General features: G+C 37.7%; 1 protein-coding gene and 1 long non-coding RNA gene across 51 annotated transcripts in view; one reads left to right on the top strand and one right to left on the bottom strand.

Annotated features, from left to right (window-relative positions):
- The window catches only part of ADGRL3 (adhesion G protein-coupled receptor L3), a 624,693-nt gene that overhangs the window by 283,712 nt on the left and 322,449 nt on the right, over positions 1–18,532 (bottom strand). The gene's annotated exons all lie outside the window — the stretch shown is intronic.
- LOC117661861 (uncharacterized) overlaps positions 1–18,532 on the top strand; it is a 64,965-nt gene that overhangs the window by 9,104 nt on the left and 37,329 nt on the right. Inside the window, exons 2-3 of the long non-coding RNA XR_004590152.2 lie at positions 399–528; positions 1,479–1,534. This is a non-coding gene — a long non-coding RNA (uncharacterized LOC117661861). The remainder of the gene's footprint in view (positions 1–398; positions 529–1,478; positions 1,535–18,532) is intronic.

The raw sequence follows: 18,532 nt of genomic DNA, 5'->3' as shown, positions 1-18,532 counted from the left end.
CACATTTATGACTGTTTGCAGCATCTTACGGTCATGTAATCATGATTTGCAACATTTTTTTTGCTGTTTTTCAGGATTTGCACTTAAAACCATAGTGACTTGACTTACAACAGTACTAAAAATAGGTCTTGTTGTGTGGTGGCTTACAACTGCAATGACTTACAAACGAAATTCCAGTTCTAATTGTGGTCATAAGTCAAGAACTATTCTGTATACCTGTTCTGCCTTATGACCAGAGCTCAATTCAAACTCTTAGTGCTGCTGTTTTAGGTCTTGGGTTACTCATTGTCCCGGTTCCTGTTTTGTCATGATCCTGTTTTGCATGTTCCACCATCACATTTTTATGTATTTTAGGATCTAGGTCCTCAATGATAAAATACTCTTTATCTCTATTCCAGATCCTCACATTCTTGGGTGCATTGAAAATGGATTTAAAACTATTTCTTCAATAAAACTAGTTGGTGGAAGTGGTTGTGAGCAGATTTTGAGAGTGACAGAAAGGCAGCTTATTGTAAATCTTATAAAATGGTAAGTAGGTGGAGATTTTGTAGATGTACAGCATTATTTTCATTGTGATTATAAATATAAATTGGCATATATTGATTTTATTCTTTGTTAATTATTTTATTATGGTTGGAAAGTGACCCAGTGGGGGTGTATTTTTTAAAAATGTTTTGCTTGTTGGGATGTACCCCGGAGAATGCTGCTTCCTCTTCTGAGATATGGTTGAAACACTGAGACAAAAGTCCTTGAGGTAGAGAGATTGAGCATGACTCTGAAGAATAATTAAAGTAATAATTTAAACATGATTGCACTGGTATTATACCTCACTTATGATTATGTTTATATTATTGCATTTTTGCTATGAGCCAGTTAGAATTGGAACAATTCAGGTGGTATAAAATCATTCCAATATATTTTTTTAAATGAGCAATAAATAAATAAATAGGAGAACAGTGTCATCTACCAGTATAGTCTAATTCCAAATTTCTGGCTAACTTTCTACAGTGTTTTCACTGATGAGAAATGGTAAGAGTCAGTGGAATGAGGAAAGTTTCTAGAAAGTGAGTTATGGTAGGAGGTAATAGCTAGTGAAGAAGGCAGTGAGGAACAAGAATAGAACGGGCAGGGTGAAGAAAACAGAATCAAAATGGGGAAAATATGCAAGTCCCTGATGACAAAACTGAACATAAATACTGCACATCATTAGACACCTGGTGAAATAGAGGAACAGGATATATTATCTGTGAATACAATTCTGTAGCAAAGAAGTAGGTTCCCTGGAGGAGTAGTTTGTGATGCCTTGAAATCTTTCACTACTATTTGCTGCCATGTCTGTGAAAATCCTTAGGGACCCCTCAATTTTGAAGGTGTGGTTTTTATCATGTATGGTAGAACTCTTTGTCCTGTTCTGTCCAACTTTTTAATTTTTTGCTCTATCTTTTCCTGTGTCTTGTAATGTGTATCCTGGATGTCAGCTCAAATCCAAATGCAGCTTTTGGTCCAAAGGTTAAACAATCCTGATGTAAAGGAAGTGAGTGAGTATTGGGAATAATGTTACTCTATATGTGGAAAGGTGACATAACATAACAATGAGCTGAAACTTACAAAGACAACGATATTATTCACAGTATCATAATAGTCAACATACAATTTGACTATTAAATCAATCAACGGAATCAATGGAAAAATAGAAAGTGAAATTAGACATCTGCAAAAGAAACATTAGTAACAGGAATCTTCAAAAATACAAGCTCCAATCACAACAAAGAGAGTATTTCTGGGTATTTTAAATATGTGCCTAATAATAGTTAGTCAAGAAAGCAACCAGAGGACCAAAGAGTTTGGATATACCCCTGATCTGGTCCTGGAAATGGTGACTACAATGTAATTTAGATCATCACTACTATAGTCTGGATGTCTTTAAATACTATCCCTGTATCTTTTCTCCTAAATAGTGCCAAGCCTGGCATCCCCTATTCTGTTCCTATTCATTTAATTTCCTAGATGAATTGTTTCTGTTTTATTTTTTTATTTATTTTACTTCAAATTTATATACCGCCCTTCTCCCTAAGGACCCAGGGCGGTGTACAGCCAAGTAAAAACACATAAATACATAATACATAATACATAAATTAAGAACAGATTAAAAGGAAATATCTCAATTTGGCCCAGAATTTAAAAAGACAATCGAATTTAAAATCATTTAAAAGGATTTGTTAGGCCAGCCCGGCTTGTTGAAAAAGGAAAGTTTTAAGGGCACGGCGGAAGGCACGGAGGCATAATGTTATGTCTTCTGCAAATTCATTCTATCTTTCACTAAAATCATTATTCAAACTTTTGAAGAGTAGATGATATAAACCTCAACCTTGTGTCATCCCACTCAATAGTTCATTTCAATTTGGTAATGAAGCATTGATGAATAGCTTTTGTATACAATTTTGCACCAGCTTTGTAACTACTTACTTATCATGCTATGTAGTATGTACTGATAAAGGAAAATATTTGTAGCTCAGTGTTGAAATAAGGGGCCCTTGGTGCTCTCTGAGCTTGGTTGCTTTCTTGCAGATGTTTCATACACAAATGATTTACGAGTTCTGGTTTCTTACATTCACTATCCTACTCTTATCCTATTAATCTCAACTAATAGTAGCAAGGAAATAGCTGGTTCCTACTGTTTTACTAGGTTTCTGCTGGACTTTTGTTTAAATCTAATGTAAAAAATAGCAGTAGCAGCAATTACAACAATGCAGTTGTGATAATGGACATGGTTTTGTTCCAATCTCACTACGAAATAATCATCTTTTGTTAGGTCAGGGTAAATTCTTTGAATATGGGTATTTACGACAAAAGCTTAAAATGGTTACTGAGTTCAGAAATATTCCAAGCTCAAAATGTTTTTCACAACACTAATAACCACTGCACTGTTTTCATGATGATTATAGATTAACAGATCAATCAATATCAATAAAATATTTCCAAGAAATTATACTACAGCAACCAATCTATAGTCTTCTCTATTCTCAGCTTTTAAAAGATTGGAACCACATTTTTCTCTGATCACTAACATATTACTTGGTTTCCAAAATTTATATATAAAAATAATGATACAAGTTCACAAAATGTTCATCAGGCTTTTTCTTGTATCCTAGGATACAATTAATCAGGCTCCACAAATTTGACTCATTCACTAGTTATTGACTAAACATATCTCTTTTAATCTCAAATTAGAATCCTGCTCCTTCTGTCTGTCCATCACAGATTTCCTGGGGGAACACAAATTCCCCTAGAGGAGGGGGCTGAGCCAGAGTAATTGAGTAATGCTATTTTTTATAATTATGAGTTAACATTTTGCTATCCTCATGAAGCAACTGGTATATTATTTCTTTTTCTTGCTTTTGTTGTTCTTACTATTCTTCATTAATCTTTACTCATTGTGAACTTTTGCTCTGCAATTCTTTATCTGTAAATTTCTTTAGTGATCTCTTTAGAATCACAGAGTTGGAAGGGGCCATTGGGCTATCAAATACAACTCCCACTATTTAAAGCATTTAAAGATTGAAAGCATTAACTAGAGATGGTTGCCCCTTTTCTTGAGTACATTAAGTAAACAGGGGATCATCATTAACTGGATAATTGGTTCTACCATCAAATTACTGCTAGAATGCTCCATTAAAATGCTTTCTTGTGATTTAAATTGATTGTCCCAATTTCATACGATAATAGAGAAGAGCCCTTACTTTTTGATATCCCTCCAAATATTCCCCTAATTCTCTCCCAATTCAGTTTTCTCTTCATCTTACTAAATGTACCTTGCCTCCTTTGTCCTTTATCTATTTGCTCTTTTCCGTTTTCAATATTTATTAATCGTTTTGTACAGACACTCTGATTTTTTTCCCTTTACCATTGGGAAACTATTTGCTGCCTTGGTTTTAGTATTGCTTTAATTGAAGCACTCCAAACATCCTGAGCTCATTTACCCACTAGCTTCTACTATCATGAAATCCTAATTAGCTTTGTTTTGATGGAATTAATGTCAGCACTCTCAAAATCCAGTCTACTGAGCCGCGGTGGGGCAGTGGTTAGAATACAGTACTGCAGGCTACTTCTGCTGACTGCCCGTTGCCTGCAATTTGGCAGTTCAAATCTCACCAGGCTCAAGGTTGACTCAGCCTTCCATCCTTCCGAGGTGGGTAAAATGAGGACCCAGATTGTTGGGGGCAATAGGCTGACTCTGTAAACTGCTTAGAGAGGGTTATAAAAGCACTGTGAACTGGTATATAAATCTAAGTGCTATTGCTACATGTTTGCCTGCATTTTAGTTTTCTTTAAAATCAAGAACTTCAGCATTTTGTAGTCATGGTACCTTTATATAAGTGTTGTGCCCCAATTTAGGATTGGTTCTTTATATCTTGACTGATATCATAACAGCTGCTTATGGTACTGAACTGATTTTTGATTTTACTTCAGGTTTACTAGAAACATTAGCAAAGTTATCTTCCCTTGAACTTCTATGGCATTGTAGATTTGTGGGTGATTCATTTTTTTTTTTGTTCATAGGAATTCCTGTCTCTATCTTACTGCTCAAATCATACTACACAGTTTCATTCCTGTAGAGCAGCGTTTCTCAACCTGGGGGTCGTGACCCCTTTGGGGGTCGAACGGCGATTTCACAGGAGTCGCCAAAGCCCTCTCTCACCCCCCCACGCCTTCACTCACCCTCACTCTCTGCTCTGTTGGCTCGCCGGCCGTTCGTTTACCCCGCCCACTCCCAATCTATTGCTGCCTCCTGAGTCCCAGCTGATGGCTAGAGGAAACAAAACTGTCTTGCCGCGGGGTTTCAAAAGGCTGCCCTATAGCCAGTGGTGGGATTCTGCTGGTTCTAGGGGGTTCGGCTGAACCGTTTGTTAAATTGGTGGCTTGCCCCACCCCTCCGCACCACTATTTATTGCCAATAAATAGTGGTGGGCGAGGGGCGGGCAAGCCACCAATTTAACAAATGGTTCGGTGTTTTTTTGTAATTTTATTGGCCCGTGGAGCTTCAGCATAGGCTAATTAGCCCTTGATTAGATCGGCTCCCGACTCTCAGCTGATTTGCTCTCAGCTGTTTTGCTCAGGGCTCTGCTGCTTGCTGGAGCAGATTTTTTTCCCCCTAGCTATGCTGAAAAACGAAACTGAAACTAAAGCAGGCTGTTGGCTTTGCTGTTGCTGCAACGTTGGAAAATTAGGCAGGCAGATTTCTTTTCTTTTTCCTCACCAAAAAAGGTAGGTGCAAACAATGGGAAATTTAGGGAAAAAGAGGAGAGTTCAAGATTTTAAAACACAAAAGAAAAAAAGCTCTATTTAACTAGGGAATTGTAATAATTGAGATACTGTTAATTGTATATTGTGTTGAAAGCAGAAATGGTTAAGTTGTGGTTTGGAGGAATATATGGGGGAAATTATTTGGTTTATTATTATTGGTAAATATAATTAATTGATTTGTAAGAAATTGGATTGCATGGAAATAATTGGAATATTCATGTTCATATTGATCAATATACAAAAAAGGTAGTTATATAACTAATTGATTTATATTAAAATGTTGAATTTATATTAAACAACTGCAATATTACATAATTAACCAATGTGAGGATGGATATAAAAATAGATGACAACGGGAAGGGGTATAATATAGAATAGAAGGGAAAAATTGAATTTGATTAAGATTAGAGATGAAGATGAAGGGTAATATTGGTTTTTTACAAAAATAGATGAGGAATAAATATGGCAAAAAGGAAATATAGAAATTGTAAATTTAATTGAAATGACTAAACACTGTTTAAATTTGTGAACCGGCCAAATACTCTGTTCAAAGAAAATACATTGTATGTTTGTATGTGTGTTTCTAATTATTGTTATTTATTCATTTTTGTTCTCTCTTATTCTTTAAAGTTTAACAATTCATTCTTTATCTTAATATCTTTATATTTGTTTGGGGTTGGCTTTCTTCCCTTTCATCTTTTTTATTGTACAGCAATCTTTCTCCTCAAACCTACCACCTCTCTCTTTTCTTTCCTTCTTACTTTCTCTTCCTCCCCCTCTTCTTCTCCTCCCTACTTCCTCTTCCTTTCTCCTTCTCCTCCTCTCTTCCTCCCTCTCTTACCCTCACTCCTACTATAATATCCCTTCACTTCCTTCATCCCTCTCTATTGCTGTATCCTTTTATGCATATGGACTACTCAGAGGGCTGAAAAAGTTATTTCTGACTGGTCCTCGCACTTTTGACCAGTCCTCGAACTTACGACTGTCCTCACATTTTATGTTTTTGCCCTATCTTGTCACCATGGTGAAGAGAAGCAGTTGTGAAATGACTTAACGGTTGTTAAGAATGCTACAATGGGCATAAATGATGACCAGTCATAAGTGTGAAGACCGGTCAAAAATGCGAGGACCTGTCAGAAATCACTTTTTTCAGCCCTCTGGGTAGTCCTTTTGTGCATATGGACTACTCAGAGAGCTGAAAAAGTTATTTTTGACTGGTCCTCGCACTTTTGACCAGTCCTCGAACTTACAACTGTCCTCACATTTTATGTTTTTGCCCTATCTTGTCACCATGGTGAAGAGAAGCAGTTGTGAAATGACTTAACGGTTGTTAAGAATGCTACAATGGGCATAAATGATGACCAGTCATAAGTGCGAAGACCGGTCAAAAATGCGAGGACTTGTCAGAAATCACTTTTTTCAGCCCTCTGGGTAGTCCTTTTGTGCACATGGACTACCAGAGGGCTGAAAAAGTTATTTTTGACTGGTCCTCGCACTTTTGACCAGATCTCGAATTTACGACTATCCTCACATTTTACGTTTTTTGCCCTATCTTATCACCATGGTGAAAAGAAGCAGTTGTGAAATGAGTTATATGGTTGTTAAGAATGCTGCACGGGCATAAATGTGAGGATGGTCATAAGTGTGAGGACCAGTCAAAAGTGCGAGGACCTGTCAGAAATGACTTTTTTCAGCCCGCTGAGTAGTCCCTATACACATAGCCATGGCCACCCGGTCACATGACCAGCTAACCACGCCCACCCAGTCACATGACCTCCAAGCCACGCCCACAAAATAAGCCGTGCCCACAGAACCGGTAGTAAAAAAATTTAGAACCCACCCCTGGTTGGGGGTCACCACAACATGAGGAACTGTATTAAAGGGTCGCGGTATTAGGAGGGTTGAGAACCACTGCTGTAGAGTTTTGCCTCTTGTAAGTGAATTTTTAAAAAAATAATTTAAAACTATAGTAGCTTGTTTTCTTGCAGGGAAACTTATTATTATTAGAAACAGGGCAGACAATATGAAACAATAGGAATTCCTGGAGTTACTACAAATACCATCTATAATCAATATTGTCTTGTGATTTGAGACATGAGGAATTTGTCCTTAGTGAGAGAAACAGAGATAATTTATTATTCTTCAGAAATAATAAAAAATAAATAGAAATCAGCTGAACATTGTAAGAAGGGAAATACACTTTAGCAGGCCTGTGGAATGTCTCTATTAGTGACTAAAGGCTATATTTTATTCAAAAGGAATAGAAACAAAAGTTAGGGAACAGTTACACTTCTGCTCAGAAATCCAGTGAATTTATTTGGTTATACTGTAAAAAGACTCTGGGTTAAACTAGAATAAATAAAAGCAATGCCTTTGTTAGAATCCACCATGATTTGCCCAACCAAGATGCAAATTATTGCTTCTTAAAGCAAATTGAAAATCTCAAATATATATATGGATAAATGGCTGAGAGCGCTCAGTTGCTCCAATATTTGAGGGGAGAAAAGTTCTGCCAAGTAAGGTCCTTCAAGGAAATGTGTGGCTTATCTTTCTGCTCCAGAGACTGAAGTAAGAAGCAAAGGATCCCTGATTTGATTCTACTCAATAAAGTATAATTAATTGAGGAAGCAAAAATAGTAAGAAGTGATCATTTAATTCTGAAATTTTTAAGTTTAAGAGAAGCTAAAGCTAAGTGTAATTTAAAACTGTATTTTGAAGAAAAGAGAATCAGAATGTTGATGAGAAGCTAATAGAAAAGGAAGTTCAAAATGGTTTGGAGTCTTTTAATTTGGAGAAAAAATGGAGAGAAACAGGAGAGACCAATGTAGCTATACCAGAAGAGAAGATCTGAAAAAAAAAGACATATATAGGAAATAGAAAGAGGGCTAGATCAATAAGGATTAATATGGAGATATATTCTGGAACTGGAGCAACAGTGGCAAGAAAGATAAATCGCAGAATGAATTGTAGTTTGTTTTTGAAAAACATTAAGAACAATAAAAAGAAAAAAACAGAAAAGAATCAATATACCAGTTGCACAGGGAAGTGGCAAAATGCTAAAAAGTAACAGGAAAAAAAGTGTTATTCAACTATTTTAGTTCAGTCTTTTCTAACACAAAGTTAGGTGGTCTGACAGGAAATTGTAAAAAGTAGGATGAATGATGAAGAGGCATGACTGAAATGTTAAATAAATATGGTCAGTGAAAACCTATTTCCGAGGCCAAATGAATTGGATCATACGTAGTTACTGAAAAAATTAGCTGTTGTCTGGATGAATCTTGATGAAATTGAATGAGAAGACTTCAGAATTAGTTGCAATTGTGAGATAAGCAGCTATATTAATAAATTAATAAACAAATAAACGCAATGGTCAAAACACAAAAGCAAAAGCAAAAATACAAACAATGCAGAGTTTAAAGAAGGAAGAATAAGAAACAGCAATGATGGAGGAACGCTTATGGGTCCAACTCATGATGTTGGTTATGACTTTTAAGACCCCTTAAACCATCTCACCTCATGAGATTCTGTCCCCCTCATTCAGTGGTGGGATTCAAGTAATTTAACAACCGGTTCTCTGCCCTAATGATTTCTTCCAACAACCAGTTTGCCAAACTGCTCAGAAAGTTAACAACCGGTTCTCCCGAAGGGGTGCGAACTGGCTGAATCCCACCACTGCCCTCATTCCAGCTGAAGGGAGATACTGCAGACCTGCCAATCAAGGAATTTCAGTGGGTTCAGGAGAAGGAATTTTTCTGCTGTGGCTCCCACTCTTTGGAACATCATGTCCCTCAAGATGTGATCCATCCTCACCCTCACCCTCCTGGCCTTCTGTAAGAGCCTCAAAACCTGGTTCTGTTGTTTGCCTTGGGGCCTGATGGGGCATTCCACACTAAAGGTGGTTAGTGCACTAGGAAGTAGTTTCTACCCACCCCGTTGCATTCTGGCGTTTAACTATTTATCTTTTTGTTTACTTTACAATTTAGTATTTTGATGTTTGCTTTTATGTTTTAACCTGCCCAGAGTGACTAGTCATAAATTGAGGATTACCTCAACTTGTCTCACTTTGTTGACTTTGAGCCAGTCTGTTTTGCCATGTTTTGTAATGAATGCAATCTCCTGTCCTTATGAAGAAATGGAATCCCTCTATTCCTAAGGACATTTCACAGCTTGACAGAACTGAAGGTCTTTCTATAATCAGTGAAGCATATACTGATTTCAGATCAAATCAAATATTTATGTTAAACACATGCTGATTTCTTTTTTGTATTTTTTAAACTAATCTAAAATGTATCAGCAGGTAGAGTATGAAGGATGTCCTTATCAGAGACATGAATGAGTTGTTACCTAGGCAAAAGGAACTGAAGTATCTTTTAAGTCCAGCAAAATAACTTTCAGAAATAGATTCCTTCCTGTCAGGCACAAGAAACCAAGAAGCCAGGACAGAGTTCAAAAGCACTGCATGTTTATTCCATTGAACCTATTCACAAGAATCTGATCTACTATTGGCCAATGCAAATTGTTCCAGATAAGAGCCAATGAACTTCAAAGAAGGCTGGACTTAGATCTCTTTCAGGGGTCTAGAGACTCCAGACTGAGGATGCATTTGACTCATCTTCTAGCTCAGCCTGTTCATCTCCTACAATCCCTAATTCAATGAATTGTAGGAAGTAAGAGGAGGCAAAGTAAGCCTTGTAAGATTCTGCTACGATAGCTAATCTCAATAAAAATGGTTTTAGTCTTCCTGGGAATTCATTTCCTGGTCTGCTCCATCTACAATGTCTTGTTCTTTTGTCTTTTCTAAAGCCAGCTTCAACATCGGACAGCTCCCTTTTCATGTAGGGCTCTAATCAGTAGTGGGTCCACTTACTTTCGCTACAGGTTCGGGACTGTAAGCGCGCGAGAGAGCTTTGCTCGCGCATGGCACTTCTGCACATGTGCAGAACCTTCTGCGCATGCACAGTGTCCATGATGACATCTGGGTGGGTGGGCGGAGCCTCCCGCCCCTGCCACGCCTGGTTCGGCCAAACTGGGGCGAACCGGTAGAAACCCACCACTGGCTCTAATCTGTATTGGATGATCCTAAACCAAACCTAGTATTTTGCTAGTTTATCAAATTAAGGATATTGTACAATATTTTGCATAATCTGACCTTTCTTTGGTATTGGTACACAGATTAATCACTTCCAATAAATTGGCCATCATGTTAACTATGTACTGTAATTCTGTACAGAGATGTTGACATCTAAGATGTCTTAGAAAATACCCCCTATTTATAAGTAGCTCTAAGCAATAAAAGATTATGCTAAATCAGCGCTCCAGTCATTAGTAAATCAGAAGGCTACAGGAATTGATGTAATATATACAGAAATATGGCAAGCAACAGAAGAAGAAACTTAGAAAGTTTCTAACCAAATATGCCAGCAAATTTAAAGAAATCAGATGGTTGTTTCCAACAAAGAAGCATTGGTCAGATTTAAGCAATCTACGCATCAGAATCAACACTGATGTAATGGCACATAATCAATAATCAAGCATCCATCCAAATTCTTATTTATTTAATTTATATGCCACCCATCTCACTGTCTAATGGCTCATTATTTTTGTAAGAGGAGGCAAATATATATAAAAATAAAGAAAAATCATTTTAAATTAGTTTTGTAATTTTATGGAGGAAAGTAAACAATGTAAAAATAATCAAATTTTAAAAAATGCTTACCCAATCAAAAAAAATGTGGATGATGCCGTCCTAAAGCAATGCAGATATTGTGAACAGGCATAATTAGTAATGATGGTAATTACTTTGACATCTGCTGGAAGACACATTCTGCTCAGACAATCCTTCCAGTGATTTCTTAGATGATTGGAGCAATTTTATCCTTTGGAGGACAAAGGAAGCCAAAAAAGGCTCAACTATTTTGACTTGTTACAAATCAATAGGGAAAAGATAGTCAAGGAAATGAAAGTGGACTAGCTGGAACATTAGGACAAAATTAACATTTAAGACTGGAGCTTTTACTTTAACAGAAAGCTGAGTGAAATATAGAAGCATATTTTGGACTTCAAAAAGTGGGTTTGAATGAATTCAGATAAATTTTGTAGGTATTTTGTAGGTATATTTCATCACAGGTAATAGGAAAAATGAATCTCAAGGTAAAAGGGAGTACACACTGATCAAATAGGGAGACCACTTATCTAGAGAAGTGGTGGACTTCTCTTCAGAAACATTCTAATATGGTAGTATTAATCCCTTTATGGTTTTCATCCCAAGAAGCTTATATGAGAAGCGAAATGATATTTAAGCAAAAATAGTTAACATATGCTGATCTGCTAAACTTTTCCCAAGGAGAATTTAAATTTAAAACAAGAAAAAAGGTAAGAGTTGGAAGGCTTTACACTCCATTGGCTTCTCTATGATGAGTTAACGGAAAGTTTTAAGGTTGATAAGAAAAATTATGAATCTGAAAATGGTAAGACTGAATTTGATGTGGAACTGTGTACAAATTATGATCATATATTATTGCTAAGATGTACAAACCTTTATTGAAAATGGATACAGACAATGAACAAGTTAAAAACTGTATGATAAAATGGGTAAAACATTTTGGATATAATATAGTTGTATCAATGGTAGAGTATATGAAAGAAAGGGTTGAAATTTATATTTAATTATAATCTTTAAAAATAATATATATATATATTTAAAAAGATGAGTTGCTAGTATATGATGCTAGATTAGCTGTCAAAAACATACAAGGGAATTTCAGATATTTGTTGGAAATGTAATCAAACGGAGGGTACACTTTTAATTTTTGGTGGACATGCAAGAATGCTAGAAAATATTGGGATTACATATATATTCTGATTTAATAGATTTTAAAAGTGAACGTTTTTCTTTGGGGTTTAATGAACAAGCAAGTGGAAACATCTTATGGAATTTTGCTTTTATATATGATAAAAAGGGTCCCATTTACTGTTTTCCATGGGAAGCTAGCTAGGACCCTTGTCGTGGTTTAGAAGTGGATCACAAGCATACAGAAGATCCAAGGCTCAATCTTGGTCTTCCATCATTCCAAGAAGGTTTGAACATTTCAGCTTCTGGCTAAGCTGTTAGGCTTAAGCAATAAGCTCTCTAAGCAGTTCTTGTTCCTCTTGCCTTCCATACAATGATCAAAATAGTGTTGACATTTAATCAGCTTTAATTAGTACTAGTCGCACTGCAAGGTTACTCAATGTTTCATAAGCATCTGGATAAATCCTACATAATCCGATTGGGCAGTCATCCACTGAGAAAAAGTGTACTCAGACAAGAAAGGTCACAGCCACAAGTTCACAAGAAACACTCTAGGAGATGGGTGGAAAATTAAGTGAATGACTGTAAGAAATACATAAATGGTGGAAAACTAGAGCGAATAAGATGAATCTGTGTACCTTGGTAGAAAGTTTACTAAATACGGGAAAGTGGATAGAGAAATTTTCTGAAGTGCAAATATTGATAAGAAGGTGATTTGTTTTGAAGATTGATTGTTCACTGAAAGAAATGAAAATGGCTGTGCATAAGAACGTGCTTCTGCCTACTTGTTGTATGGAAGTGAAAACTGAGTATGACAGGAGAAGTAAACAGGAATTGGTTACTTAAATCTTGGTGAGAACCCAAGAAAAAGTTTGGAGATTAATCTGTGCTTATGAATGTGGACTGAACACGTGAGTGACTAGTATGAAAGAAGTATATTGAGATTGTGAGAGTAAAAATGAGGCTCCACCTGCAAAATAAATAATACTGCAGGAGAAGTAGTAAATGAGTCTAGGGCAGGGGTGTCAAACTTGCAGCCTGCAGGCCGGATGCATCACTTGCTGGCCACCCCACCCCCATTTTAGCAAAGGGGAAAAAAGTCACGATACGTCACGTGATGACAATGTGACGATGCAAATTTGACATCCCTGGTCTAGGGGAAGGGGAAGATTGAGGAAGTCATGGTTTGATAGAATTGGGAAATTTAAAGAAAAAAAATGCAATATATGAATTGATGTACAGTCATGATGGAACTAAGAATGATTTGTAAAAAATAGAAAGATAAAGTATAGTGAATAATAGTGGTGCAAATGATTATATGTATATGCTATGTTTATGTCATATGTATGTATGTGAATATATTTATATGTGAATGTATTTCATATTCCATTCTCCATTTTTAGTGTTTTAAGCATGATCTAGTTCATACATTATGCCATTGGTTGTATTTGTTTGCTTCAGAAATACATTTCAAAATGAAAGTCTATGAAAGTATGAACTCTTTTAATATCTTTCTAAAGATATTACTAAACACTATTCTTTTAACAAAAATATCCTTATTTTTTCCATTTCATTCCAGTATTAGCTCCCTATTCTTCTTCCATGTTATCACAATAGACCTTGGCAAACAGATGAACTTTGATTTAAAGATGAATCGGGAGACATTTCTTTAAAAATAAAACATTATATAGATTTACAAAGATCAGTGTCTTGAGTAAAGCTATGCACAAAAAATCAATTTGCACATGCAGTTTCTTAGGTGAGAATCAGAAACAGTTTCTGATTCCAGAGACCTGTGAAGGAGAAAGCGAAGAATGGCATTACAAAGATATTCTTTACAAATGCTAACAGATTTCTCAAGGGAAAAACATAGATTTCAGCTAATATAAACAATGATTGTTCTGAGAAGAAAATGGGTAAAGGAGGGGAGAAATGCAAACAAACACAGTTGTTCCGTGGATTGAAGGCAAAGACTGAAAAAAAATCTGTCTCGCTATGAAAAAAGTGACAAAATTTTGGTTACTGGCAGCGGAGAAAATAAGTACAAAGCAGGTTTGAAATATTTAACAATTTAAAAAATTATAAAATATGACATATTATTGTACCAGATGACTTATGAAAACTATATTTTGATAAGAAGCCCTGATACATATTCGGCCAAACTGGGGCGAACCGGTAGAAACCCACCACTGGCTCTAATCTGTATCTATATCTTGCCATGGCCATCTCATCCTGGCGAACTCAGCATGACCAGTTCGCCATGGGAAAACTTGCTGCAGCCAACTCGCCACAGGACAATCCACATGGGATAACTCAATGCAACAGATGTTGTATGCCACTGTTTCTTCAACATTATTTCAATTTTTGTCAATGGAAATAATATTGAAGAAAGACTGGCAGATAACATTTATTGTTTTGAGTTATTCTGTATGGAGTTGTCTCAAGGTGAATTGTCCTGTGGCAACTTGACCACAGCTAAATGGCTGTACTAGGTTGGTTGCAGTGAGTTGACCATTCCGCACAGCACATCAGAAATGAGGCTAACTCTACTGATGAATTCTAGTTCTTCTGTTTTGCATTGAAAACTATATTCGTAACTCCTCATTTCATTTATAACTACTGACACAAAAAACAGTAGCTGTTAGGCCTTTTACTCTCTGGATAAAATTCAACATATGAGGGACAGAATGAAGTTGCACTGGTAACTTCACTGAAAAGCCAGCTTCCATGTCTACAGTGAAATAAGTAGGTTCTAGATGGAAACGTTTGCTAAGATTATGATTTATCTGTACATGCTGTATTTTCCAGGATCAACTCCAGGGAGTAGAAAAAGGGGCAGTTTTGGGGGATGCAACACTGCAGTATAAGCCCTGTCCTTTCTGTACATGCATGCACATTCAAAATGTATGTGGCTTACATCTTAATGCTCTGTTTGCCATCCTGAAACCTCATTTGCCCCATTAACATTCCTGGTTTCTAGACATCCCTCATGGAAACATAACACCTGAACAAGATCAGTGTCCCCCTAGGAAATTGAAATGCTTCCTATGACAACATCCTAGCTTTGGCAGAGCACAATATTATTCTAAAGCAGCGGTCCCTAACCTTTCTGGTTCTGTGGATTGGCTGGTGGCAGCAGCAGAAGCAGCAATGGTGGCGAGGGGAAAGTTTTGTGCAAGTGGCAAGTGCGTGACATGAAATTTCATTTGCGCAAGTGGGAACTTCATGTCTGAGCGTGCATGCCTGATGCTGGCACAAATGGAGTTTCGCATGCTCATCTGCTCACCCGCTGCTTGCATGGCCCGGTTCCCAATGGGCCACAGCCGGGGGTTGGGGCCCCTTATTCTAAAGCATCTGATAAATTGATCTTCATGTAAAGAAATTAATTTTTTTCTATCCCAAACGATGTTGCTTTATGATTCCATTTATACAAAAGCATAACAGGTAAAAAGTAGACCTCATCTATTTGCATAGAAGAGCCAGCAAATCAAAGCATAGCAACTTCCCAAACTGCTCAGGTTTCACATAGGATAAGTGCTTTGAAGATTTCTAGCGTTCTGTATTTCTAGTCTCTGAGCTCTCAAGATTCAAAGCTCTTTCAATTTGCCTATTCCTGAGTCAAAGGGACAGTTTAAGGGAGATGGGTGGTTTCTAAATTTGATAAACAAAATAAAAAATAAAAGTCCACAATACAAGGCCTAAGATCTCCCTATTCAGACAGTGTATGGTTTGTCAGGGCATTTAGGGTGACTGCTGATAATCCAACATAACAAATATGTTTTGGGGATCCCTTGGAAGAAGAAGCCTAGCAGGAGCAGTAGTGGGTTTCAATTTAGGCTGCTACCGGTTCGCTCGTGGGCGCACGTGCAATGCTTCTGCACATGCACAGAAGCTTCTGCACATGCACAGAAGCTTCTGCACATGCACAGAGATGTCCAGGCGGGTGGGCGGAGCCTCCCACCGCCACCATATCGGTTCACCCAGTCCGGTGTGAACCGGTAGCAACCAACCACTGAGCAGGAGATCTTAATTTATCCCCTCAAATCTACTGCTTTTGGTATTTATCTTTCTAATGACAGTTTTGTGACATTTTTGGATGTGCAAAAACTGGCTGTTTTGTGGGGTACTACAGACTGTGGAAGGCTATGTCAAGTGTGAAAATGAGTCATTCTACAATCTTGTGATGCTCTGGAAGTTGCTGTTATATCCTGTTATGATACTGCCAGAGTAGACATAAGGAAAAAGTTGGCATCTAGCAAGTTACTTCTCTAGAAACTTTTAAAGACAATTAATTGCCTCTTTAAGAGCAAACAATCATTAAAAAATATTTTTTCTTTTTAAGAAACAGACTTGACAATGAGTGAAATCCTATCTTTCCCAATACAGTATTCTGTTGTTCAAGAAGAGAACAGATTGTTTTAGTTATTTATGATCAATCATTTGAAGGTGAAAAGATCACAGTATTTAAATACCCTGAACAATAGGAGGTTACTGTATTTGAGAGGGATGGTGGTGGTGGTTGCCTTTTTAATTTTTGTGGGGTTGTTATTTCAGGGTTGGCAGCAAGCAGTGTAAAGAAGAAAGGAATAGATTCTTAGTTACCATGGCAACAAACAAGGAACTCAAGGCCATAAATTGATCTAGGATACCAATCTGTTTGTCACCAAAGTGACTCTCTCTTTAGCTTGTACCATTGAGTTGAAAAACCTATACTGATCTCCAGTGCTTCATATATACAATACAGTTGAAGATTTTAGTTCTAATCTTTAAAGCACTAGTTCAGGGGTTGGCAAACTTAAACACTCAAAGAGCCACTTGGACCCGTTTCCCACAGAAAAAAAACACACTGGAACCACAAAACCTGGCTGGGCGTGGCCAACTCAATGTCACTCACTCACCCAGTCACATGACCACCCCCAGCCATGCCTACCCAGCCACAAAACCATTCTGTCTCTCTCCCCCTCTTCCTATCTCCCCCTCTCTCCACCCATGTCTCTCTCCCTCTGTATCTCTCCCTCTCTTCCCCTCTCTCACCCCTCTCTATGTATCACTCTGTATGTGTCTCTATGTCTCTCTCTCTCTCTCCCCCTATCTCTCTCTCTGTGTATCTCTCCCCCTCCCTTTGGGTGACCATCCTCCTCCTCCCCCTCCTCTTGTGATATCCTGGATGGCTGTGGCTGAACCAGGAGCGTGTGCATGGGTGGGGAGACCCTCCCCAAACAAGCACCAAAGCACAGCAAAGGCACCCGCGGAGTGAGCGGTTGCTCGATTAGGAGGGTCTTAACAGGATGGGGCTTCTTTCCTGCACTAATGCTCCGGCCATCGCCTTGCTGTTTCATCCCCCACCCCCAGCAGCTCTTCGGCTGAGTGTGGAAGGTGCGAACTCCAGCCTGAAGCGGCAGGAAGCAAAGGCTGCCTTACGTGCAAATGTGGCGCGAAGCTGGGTGTGGCTGCGCCGGGAGCATGCATACACATGGGGAGACCCTCCTTAAGCAAGCTGCTGCCCACCCTGTGCCCACCTTTCCTGAGCTTTGGCGCTCGCTTGAGGAGGGTCTCTCTGCATGTGCGCATGCTCCCAGCTCAGCCACAGCTGGCCAGGGCATCACGAGAGTGGAAGAGCCACACTCAAGGGGCCAAAGAGCCATATGTGGCTCGCGAGTCGTGGTTTGCCGACCACTGCACTAGATGATTCCTTGTCTAACCAACAGAGGACCAGAATTTTAGTACAAATTTCTTACAGTAACTTCAGCAAAAGAAATCTTCTTAAATATAGCTTTACCTTTGGAGGAACAACGCAGCACAAATATGTTTGTTGATATACAGAAGAGAACATTTTCTTTTATTATTCCTAAACTACGGAATAAGAATCTAACTCCCCACTATTCTGCCTTGAGGAAAGATGCTCAAGACCTTAGATTTGTACAAAATATCAGATTAAATTAAAATGAGGCTGGGTAGTTGAATCAATCAGAACCCAAATTTGCCTCTGAATGTTGTGTAATGTTGGTTATCGTATTAATAAAGATGAATTTATTAATAAAGATGAATTTATTTGGACAGGACATTTTAAGTGGATGCAATTTAGTGTGTTACCCAGTATTTGAACTGAATTAAGTTGATTTGAACTTTTTGTAAAACAACACTTAAACCATTTTAAAAGGCCTTATTAGCTCCTTTGCAAACCCTGTTGATCAAATGGCTCAGTATAAATTGAGATAGACAGATAGACTGACCATATATATACTGGGTACTGTTTATTGTGGGAATGATGCAATTTCTTTTAGTAGTAAAATGGGCATGACCACAACTCAATTTACATATGTATTCATTCAGTTTCCAACTCAGATCTGCTCCCTTCGTTCATTAATTAACCTTCAAACACTTTCCTTTCCCCCAAAATGACTCTACTCTGAGAATCTTTAAATACTTTTTCTTCTA

This window comes from Pantherophis guttatus, chromosome 2, assembly GCF_059756535.1.
Source record: "Pantherophis guttatus breed Tessera chromosome 2, ASM5975653v1, whole genome shotgun sequence".
NCBI lineage: Eukaryota > Metazoa > Chordata > Lepidosauria > Squamata > Colubridae > Pantherophis > Pantherophis guttatus.
This window is presented reverse-complemented; position numbering and strand designations above follow the sequence as displayed.